At 35.8% G+C, this 9,580-nt stretch overlaps 1 long non-coding RNA gene across 1 annotated transcript; it reads left to right on the top strand.

The window, feature by feature from the left end:
* Nucleotides 1–3,546: 3,546 nt before the first annotated feature.
* LOC134280444 (uncharacterized) lies at nt 3,547–8,801 on the top strand. Its single transcript, XR_009994906.1, has 3 exons — nt 3,547–3,725; nt 4,538–4,726; nt 8,552–8,801. It is a non-coding gene; the product is annotated as an uncharacterized LOC134280444 (long non-coding RNA).
* Nucleotides 8,802–9,580: the final 779 nt, after the last annotated feature.

The following is a 9,580-nucleotide window of genomic DNA, read 5'->3' as shown; positions in this document are numbered from 1 at the left end:
GCAAACGCTCAGCTGCCTCTGTAAACCCCTATTGCGAAATGTCGGAATTGACAGAGACCGCCGCCGTTTTGGCCCCGCTTCAGATTTTTTATTGTTAATATCTCGAGTCTGAATTTATAAATTTACAAACACATTATACATTAAGCATAATAAGAAATGTTTCTATCAACCAATCTAATATAATTTGAAAATATTTAAAAACAAAAAAGTTTTTTAAATTCTACTTTTTAAATTTGCATGCCGTTACGACAAGAAGTAGAGACGACGTACAAAAGATCGCGTCTTGGATAGTACTTATCACGATCTATAATCCCTAAAAGTTTCACAGTGATATTTTTTACCGTTCTTTAGATTATCCGCGAACATAATGTCATTTTTAAATCAGAAAATTGTCCGTAACTTGGCAACAGTAAGGAATTTCCAAAAAATTCCCAGGATATAATAACTTCAGATAGCAACACATTGTTCCTGCAAATTTCATGAAAATCCATCCAGTAGTCTTTGAGAAATCACGTGCACAAAATTTGATGGTCAGAAAAATAATAATTATAACGAGCTCAGGCGAGCTTCAACGCCTTTTGCGCTGGAAAGATATAGACTCAAAAAAGCAATTCAGCAATCCTTCCTCTACCTTCACTGAAAATCTCAAGTCAATATCTTCATTCGTTTTTTAGTGATTGCCAGGACAAGCTGACCCTCTTAAAATCAGTAAATCCTCCATATCTCACGACCGGAAGTGACGACGTACTTATAAAAAATTTCCAATAAGGTTCAGACCAATATCTATCAGATCTGAAAGCTTCGTGAAAATCGACAAGCCGTTTCCGAGAAATCGCATGCACAAAAATCGGTAAGAAAAAAAAAATAATAATAGGGAAAAAGAAACCGAACGAAAACAATAAGGTCTTCCGTTGGGAAGAGAAGACCTTAATAATAATAAAAAGAAAAAACAGTAGAATCACTATAAGGTCTTACGTCTGAAACGGAAGACCTTAATAATTTAATTACAGTAATTACATCCCATCTTGGATTTTCCTGTATTTTGTACATTTGGAGACGAAAAATAAATAGTTTTAGAAAAAAAATGATTCATTTTAACCAAATAATTAATGCATTACATAAATTATATTAACAAGAGGCCCACGGGCCTTATAGGTCACCTGAGTATTGTGCAACAACTTTCAAACAATTAAATTTGGTTCGTGTTTTAAACCATGAAATTCGCAATTCACAATGTTGAAAGAAGCCCCATTGCTTATCATAATTATAGACTTAGCATGCTTACTCTATTTACTTAATACCCAGAGGTAGATCAGAGTAACATTAAGAGAAAATGCACTTCCACTTTATAACCAGTTGTGCACCTCACTCCAAAGGAACCACTGACCCTGAGGCCACTTATTTCAAAATTTTGCAAATTTTATCATAAAATATTTACATTTCCAATGTCTTTGTCCGAGATAAAATTACCAATTGTAAATGTAATTGATTTCCTCATGAATGTTTTGGCGCGGTTCCACGTGCAAGGCGGGACAACACCTAGAGAGAAGCAGGCTTGGAGCCCGTGGATTGGCGGAATCAAAGCATGTAAATATAAGGAATAACTGTCAGATTTTTCGAATTCATGAAGATGATCAATGGATTGGCTTGTGTGCCTTCGGCGTTTATGCAAATTATCACACAAGCCAATCCATTGATCACTTCATGAATTCGAAAAATAAGACAGTTATTCCTTAAATGGTTAATACCAAAGAGCAGATTTCAAAGCATTAATTCATTTTCAGACTTCATACCCCCTCCCCCTCACCCCTCGAAACCAGGGAGGGGGGCATACAAAAATAACCATTTTGCTAGATGAACCTTTCTTCATCATAAATATATATACTTGGATCATTGGCATAAAACCCAGGAGAAAAGGAAAGATTTTTCAAAGAATTAATGTATTTTCACTACATAATCAATATAGCCCCGCCCTAACAACAGAACCCCTGACCCTGGGGCTATAAAATTCAAAATTTTGGAAGAGGCACTCTTGATCAACATAACTATTTACTTACATAGTTTATTTAATACCCAGAAACAGAGAAAAAGATTTTCAAAGAATTAATGCATTTTCACTATATGATCAATAAAGCTCCGCCCTAACACCAGAACTCCTGACCCTGGGGCCATAAAATTCACAATTTTGGAAGAGGAACTCTTGATCAACATAACTTCTGTATACAGGGTTATTTTCGCCCCGTGTTATTTTCGCCCTTTCACATTTGCTTACAAATTTGCCTCATTTTAAATTTGCCCAGTCCCAGGTCTGTTTAAGAATTTATACTGTGTTCTTAGAATTCGCCCCGTTTTAAATTCGCCCACTTGTGACAAGGGCGAAAGGGGCGAAAATAAAACTGGGGCGAAAATTTCCCTGTATACAGTATTTACTTACATAGTTTTTTTTTATACCCAGTAGCAGAGAAGAAGAGTTTTAAAGAATTAATGCATTTTCACCATATGATCGATAGGGCCCCGCCCTAACACCAGAACCCCTGACCCTGAAGAGGCACTCTTGCTCATCATAACTATGTACTTAATTAGTTTATTTGATACCCAGAAGTAGAGAAGAAGATTTTCAAAGAATAAATGCATTTTCACTATATAACCAATAGAGCCCCGCCCTAACACCAGAACGCCTGACCCTGGGGTCATTAAATTGACAATTTTGGTAGAGGCCCTCTTGCTCATCATAACTATGTGCTTGGTTAGTTTATCTAATATCCAGAAGCAGAGAAGAAGATTTTCAAAGAATTAATGCATTTTCACTATATGATCTATATATAACTCAGGTGACCTAATGAAATGCATAATATATTTCATAATTTGAAAATAAAGGGTAACAAACCCCTCTTATATCTTGAATTTAAAACGTTAAATGAGAAAAATTGTGAAACAAGAGGCCCATGGGCCACATCGCTCACCCGAGCATTGTGGCTAGGAAAAAGTAGAAATTGGTTTACAATACTATTGAAAACCATAGAGCCCTACCCCCGGGGGTCATGATTTGAACAAACTTGAATCTACACTACCTGGGGATGCTTCCATATAAATATGAGCAATTATGGCTTTGCTGTTCTTGGGAAGAAGATTTTTAAAGAATTTTCCTATATATTTCTATATAAAAATTTGGTCGGCCATTGTGACCCCGCCTTACCCCCAGGGGGTCATGATTTGAACAAACTTGAATCTACACTCCTTCCATATTGATATGAGCAATTATGGCTTCGCTGTTCTTAAGAAGAAGATTTTTAAAGAATTTTCTTATATATTTCTATATAAAACTTTGGTTGGACATTGTGGCTCTGCCCTACCCCTGGGGGTCATGATTTGAACAAACTTGAATTGAAACTACCTGGGGATGCTTCCATATAAATATGAGCAATTATGGCTTTGCTGTTCTTAAGAAGAAGATTTTTAAAGAATTTTCCTGTATATTTAGGGTCTTCCGTCTTCAGCGGAAGACCCTTCTATTATTCTTCGGTTTCTTTTTTACCTTTATTATCCCTATTCATATATTCTAAGAATCTTGTGTGAATTGTTTACGAGGAAATTCTGACTGTCACATTAACAAGGATGAACACTCTTGACTCTGCTTCGGATTCCCCAGTGATAATTGTATCGAGTGATGAAAGAGCTGACGGCGACATTTTAATGTATGATTGGCTTGGACAATTGGAATGAAGGTTAGAATTTCTTTATTACTTAAAATTTACACAGACACACCGATATAATATCTGTTTTACAGTTCAGAGGCTCTCTGTTTACCTTGTAAATCCCCACAGCTTTATATTTTATTTTTTTTTAAATTTGAGGATGTAATTTCAACAGTCCTACTATCTATCATAGTGATCATACTCTATAATTCAAACTGCACTTAATGTTACAGAATATATTCAACTAATTATATATTGACAGTGTGACTGTAAGGGTGAGGGCTGATACTTATTTAGTTTTAATTTAGATTGTGCTTGTCAAGCCGCATTTGACATTTGGTGCATCCATGCTCAGTGTTCACACTGAGAGTTTATTCAAATGTTTAATTCGAATGAATTCACTGCTCGTTAAATTACTAACCATTAGCTCCATGTGAACATGAGTAAGGATAGCTAATTCAAATTAAATAGAAATGAATTTTGAATGTAGCTTAAACATTTTAAAGAAGCTAAGCACTGTGGGTCCAAAGTATACTGCGGAAAAGTTGTGTGGAGCAATGTGCAAGTCACAATCTTCTTTTGCCAAGGTCTTATCATAAGAGCTCGCATTATGGGCAGGGATTTGTGCTGCTGTCTGGACTCGCTATAAATAGATGTTCTCAAAAAGTCTAAATTATTTAATATCATACTTTACTGACAAAAAAGGACAAATATTGCTCAGTTAAATTGCAAAAGAAATTTGTTTAAAAAAATTGTAATAATAGAAAGTTTGCTTTTTTGTTTGATAAGACTGCTGTAATGGTTTAATGTTTGTTTATTTGCCTTAATCATACATTTTTCAGTCATTTCATGGTGCCACCACTTGGGATGGTATTAGCTGCAAATATAGACTTGTACTCAGCTCTTATTGCCTTTAAGAAGTATGAGATCCATTTTGTGCTAACACCTACCGTGACACAGAATCTTGGTTTATGCAGTCTCATAGGAGTAACCTGTCTAAAGCATTTAGCAATGGGATTGGAACCTGCGACGTAAGGTTCAGCTTCTTATTGATACTTTGATTTATAATATTTATTTGAGAATTTCACTCATTCACATACTTTGAGATGTTGATATATATTGTTGAATAGCATCAATTTAGACCTTTACTTAGCTAAGTAAACATGTACTGTGAGGTTTTTAAGGTCTCATTCATTTTATATGCCAGATGCATGTTAAGAAACATTACTAAATAAATGTTTTTGTCTTAAATTTGAAGCTCTTTACTAATATAAAGATATGTTAGTGTTAAACCTCTTCAAATTAGGGTAGACCTTTACTTTAAACTCAGCAATGTGAGTGTGTTGTGTGAACTTGTGTTAGCGAGACAGTGTTGTATGAATTTGTGTTAGCAAGGCAGTGTGTTTTGTGAACTTAATTGTGTTAGCCTGACAGTGGGTTGTGTGAATTCTTGTTAGCTTCGCGGTACAGCGTATTGTGTGAAATCGTGTATAAAGTGTAAGTGTGACAGTGTGTTGTGTAAACTCGTGTTAGCTAGACAGAGTGTTGATTGAACTCGTATTAGCGAGACTTCGTGTTGTGTAAACTCGTGTTAGTGAGACTGCGTGTTGTGTAAACTCGTGTTAGCGAGACTGCGTGTTGTGTAAACTCATGTTAGCGAGACAGCGTGTTGTGTGAACTCTTATTAACGAGACAGCATGTTGTGTGAATTCGTGTTAGCGTGACAGTGTGTTGTGTGAACTTGTTATCCTGAAAATTTGTCGTGTGAACTGGTGTTAGAGAGATAGTGTGTTGTGTGAACTCGTGTTAGCGAGATTGCATATTGTGTGAACTCGTGTTAGCCAGACTGCGTGTTATGTGAACTCGTGTTAGCGATATTGCATGTTTTTTGAATTTGTGTTAGCGTGACAGTGTGTTGTGTGAACTCGTGTTAGCCTGACAGTGTGTTGTGTGAAATAGTATTAGGATGACAGTGTGTTCTGTGAAATGGTATTAGGATGACAGTGTGTTATTGCAACAGCGTTTGGTGCGAACTTGTGTTAGTGAATAGTGAGACAGCCTGTTTTGTGACTTTGTGTTAGCGTGACAGTGTATTGTGTAAACTCGTGTTAGTGTGACAGTGTATTGTGTAAACTCGTGTTAGTGAGACTGCGTGTTGTGTTGTGTAAACTCATGTTAGCGTGACAGTGTGTTGTGTGAATTCATCTAAGCGTGATAGTGTGTTGCGTGTACTTGTGTTAGCTAGACAGTGTGTTGTATGAACTCGTATTAGCGAGATTGCGTGTTGTGTAAAACTTGTGTTAGCAAGACAGCGTGTTGTGTGAACTTGTGTTAGTGAGACAGCGTGTTTGTGAATTTGTGTTACCATGATAGTGTGTTGTGTGAACTCGTGTTAGCCTGATATTTTGTTGTGTGAAATTGTATTAGCGTGACAGTGTGTTGTGTGTTAGTGTGACAGCGTGTGGTGCGAACTTGTGTTAGTGCGAAAGTGTTTTTCAGTGTTGTGATGGTGAGCTGTGTGATAGTCTAATGGCGTCTTTTGTGTCGGTAAGATGGCACTCTTTTATGAAAGTGCTATTGAGCTTTAGCAAGTGGCCCTATCTGGACACGCCTTATTATAATTGATCAGTTCTCAGATATACAGTGAATTACCGGTATTATTGTCACCATGAAATCTGCATTTACAGTTGCAATTACCTAGTTAGTAATCATAAGACATTGGTTTGCCAGTTTTAAAATTATGGTGTTCCAATAATGTGAAGTTGCAGTGTGTTAGCATGTTAATTTCAACAGACTGCCACTCCAATGCAGCTTTAAACAACACGCTGCTGTGTTTACACAAAACAAAATATCATGCAAACACAACTCTAAACAATCTGTTGAGTGTTAGCTTCACTGCATGTTGGATTCAGTGTGCTGGCATATTATCACTGACGTACATGCTAGCACATTGTCACCTCGTGCTAGTATGTTGTCATTAATACTCTAGCACATTATCCTAAACCCACTAGTGCATGATTACTTTGCACTTGTATGTTGTCTTATTAGGGGATAGCATAAATGACTGCCTTAATTGGTGTAAACTTCTTTTAATTGATGAAAGAGTACATTAAAATTTACAAATTATACACAGAAAATGTGACAATATTTTATCTCTAAATTTGATAATCTAATTTATAATCTCATGAATTGCACTTTTTATTAGTAAAAGAATTATAAATTAAACAAGAGGCCCATGGGCCTTATAGGTCACCTGAGCATCATGCAACAACTTTCAAATGATTGAATTTGGTTCATGTTTTAAGCTAGTGCTATGGCATTCACAATTCTGTTGTGTGCACCATTGCTAATCATAGTTATACACTTAGCCATTGTTTAGTTTGTTTACTTAATATGGATAAGCAGGGTAGGGGAACAAAAAAGTATGTCAACTAATCAGTAATATTCATCAATAATCAGGAGTGCTCCCACCACATATGAACCCCTGAACCTAGGTCTATACATTGCACAATTTTTGAAAAGGCATACTTGTTTATCAAAAATGTTTGATTAATACCAAGGAGCAGATTTCAAACAATTCTTTTTCAGTATATAAGTATAGCCCCCCCCTCCCCATTTTGGTATCTCAGACCCAGGGGCCTTGAAATTTACAATTCTGGAAGAAGAGCCCATCCCATCATAACTATGTTAATAGTTCATTCTGCTTATTACCCAGGAGTAGAAAAAAAAAGATTTTCATAGATGTAATGTATTTTCATCATATAATCATTATAGAGCCACATCCTAACACCATAACCCCTGACCCTGGGGCCATAAAATTCACAATTTTAAGTAGAAGCATTCTTGATCATCATAACTATGTCCTTAAATAGATTATTCAATACTCAGAAGCAGAGAAGAAGATTTTCAAAGATTTAATGGATTTTCACTATATAATCAATTGAGCCCCACCCTAACACCAGAACCGCTCACCCTAGGGCCATGAATTTCACAATTTTGGTAGAGGCACTCTTGCTCATCATAATTATGTACTTAGTAAGTTTATCAAATACTCAAGAACAGAGAAGAATATTTTCAAAGATTTAATGCATTTTCTCTATATAATCAATAGAGTCCCGCCCTAACACCATAACCCCTGACCCTGGGGCCATAAAACTCACAATTTTGGTAGAGGCACTCTTGCTCATCATAACTATGAACTTAATTAGTTTATTTAATGCCCAGGAGCAGAGAAGAAGATTTTCAAAGAATTAATGCATTTTTTCACTATATAATCAATAGAGCCCCGCCCTAACATCATAACCCCTGACCCTGGGGCCATAAAATTCACAATTTTGGTAGAGGCACTCTTGCTCATCATAACTATGAACTTAATTAGTTAATTTAATACCCAGGAGCAGAGAAGAAGATTTTCAAAGAAATAATGCATTTTCACTATATAATCAATAGAGCCCCGCCCTAACACCAGAACCTCTCACCCTGGGGCCATGAATTTCACAATTTTGGTAGAGGACTCAATGCTGATTACAATCATACCAACGGTTTGACTGCTTGATGTCTGGGAGTAAAGAAGAAGATTTTTAAAGATTGCACTAATTTTAGTGGTTTTTGCCCCACCCCCCAGGCCCCAGGGGGGCAGGGACCACGAAATTCACAATTTTTGTTCCCCTTCACCCATAGATGCTATATGCCAAAATTGGTTGAAATTGGTTCAGTGGTTTCAGAGAAGAAGCTGAAAATGTTTAAATGTTAACGCACGACGCACGACGCACAACGCACGACGGACGACGGACGACGACGGACAAAAACAGATAGTTTACTCAGGTGACCTAAAAATTTCAATTTCTTTTGGATAGGTGTGACTCATCTGAATACTGAATTTTGATACCAAGCATGACCATGATTTGCTAGAAGATCATCTGTTTGGATGTGACATGGAATAAACAGCATAGTGAAAATAAGTAAAGTTTTGGTTTGTGAAGACAATTTTTAAACACACTGTGTATCATTTTTAAATTTTGATTTGACAACATAAATCCACAAATATGAACATATCAATTGCTCTCAGTTTTTCAAGTGAAATAGTTTTTGTAACAGAAATACATGTACCAGTAATTACATTGGAATATATGTTATTTTTAAATATACTAATATTTTGTTTGTGTAGCATGTTGACCTCTTTATTAAGGTCTTCCCTTTCAAAGTTTAGACTTACTTATTCTAATGATTAAGATAGATCCTCTGTCTTCAGCAGGAATATAAGATCTTGTAATACATGTATGTGTATTTTTTGCAGTATAATGTAAAAAAAATTGTTATTTTGGCACATACAACTAATTAAAGGCATAAACATGTGTATGATTCCAAGGAATTCAGTACATAGGGCATGTACATGTAGTTTTCTAAAACAAGATTGAAGAGATGTCCAGTCGCATTTCAATGTCAACTCCAAAACTGTGCCTGTTGCATACTTATTAGCCAATCTGAGCTAAAGGAACCAGTAAATTTTTTAAAAACATAATTTTATCCATTATCATCATTGTCTAAAATTTCACAATATCATTTTCCAGAACCAAAGTGAAACTTGGCACAGAGCATCCTTAGTGTAGGGGATTCAAATTGTTCTTATGCAGGGCAATACCTTCAAAGAGATTTGTTTCTTTAATGCTGCAAATGTATTATATTTAGCTTGTACAATATTTGGTGGAAATTGACTTTTGAATAAGTTAGCGTAGATATTCTTATTTATGTTTATGTACAAGACTTTTAGCTTTGTACTTGATTTAGTGATTGCTGCATTCCGCCAAAGCCGCTAAAAAAGAATACACAGCCATATGTAATATGTTTATAATATACCTTTCAGAGAATTTTACACTCCTATTGAG

This window comes from Saccostrea cucullata, unplaced genomic scaffold (genome assembly GCF_032062105.1).
Source record: "Saccostrea cucullata isolate Sc308-1 unplaced genomic scaffold, CSIRO_AGI_Scuc_v1 ctg8492, whole genome shotgun sequence".
In the NCBI taxonomy this organism is placed as follows: domain Eukaryota; kingdom Metazoa; phylum Mollusca; class Bivalvia; order Ostreida; family Ostreidae; genus Saccostrea; species Saccostrea cuccullata.
Note: the sequence above shows the minus strand (reverse complement) of the source record. Positions and strands in the feature narration are given on the sequence as shown.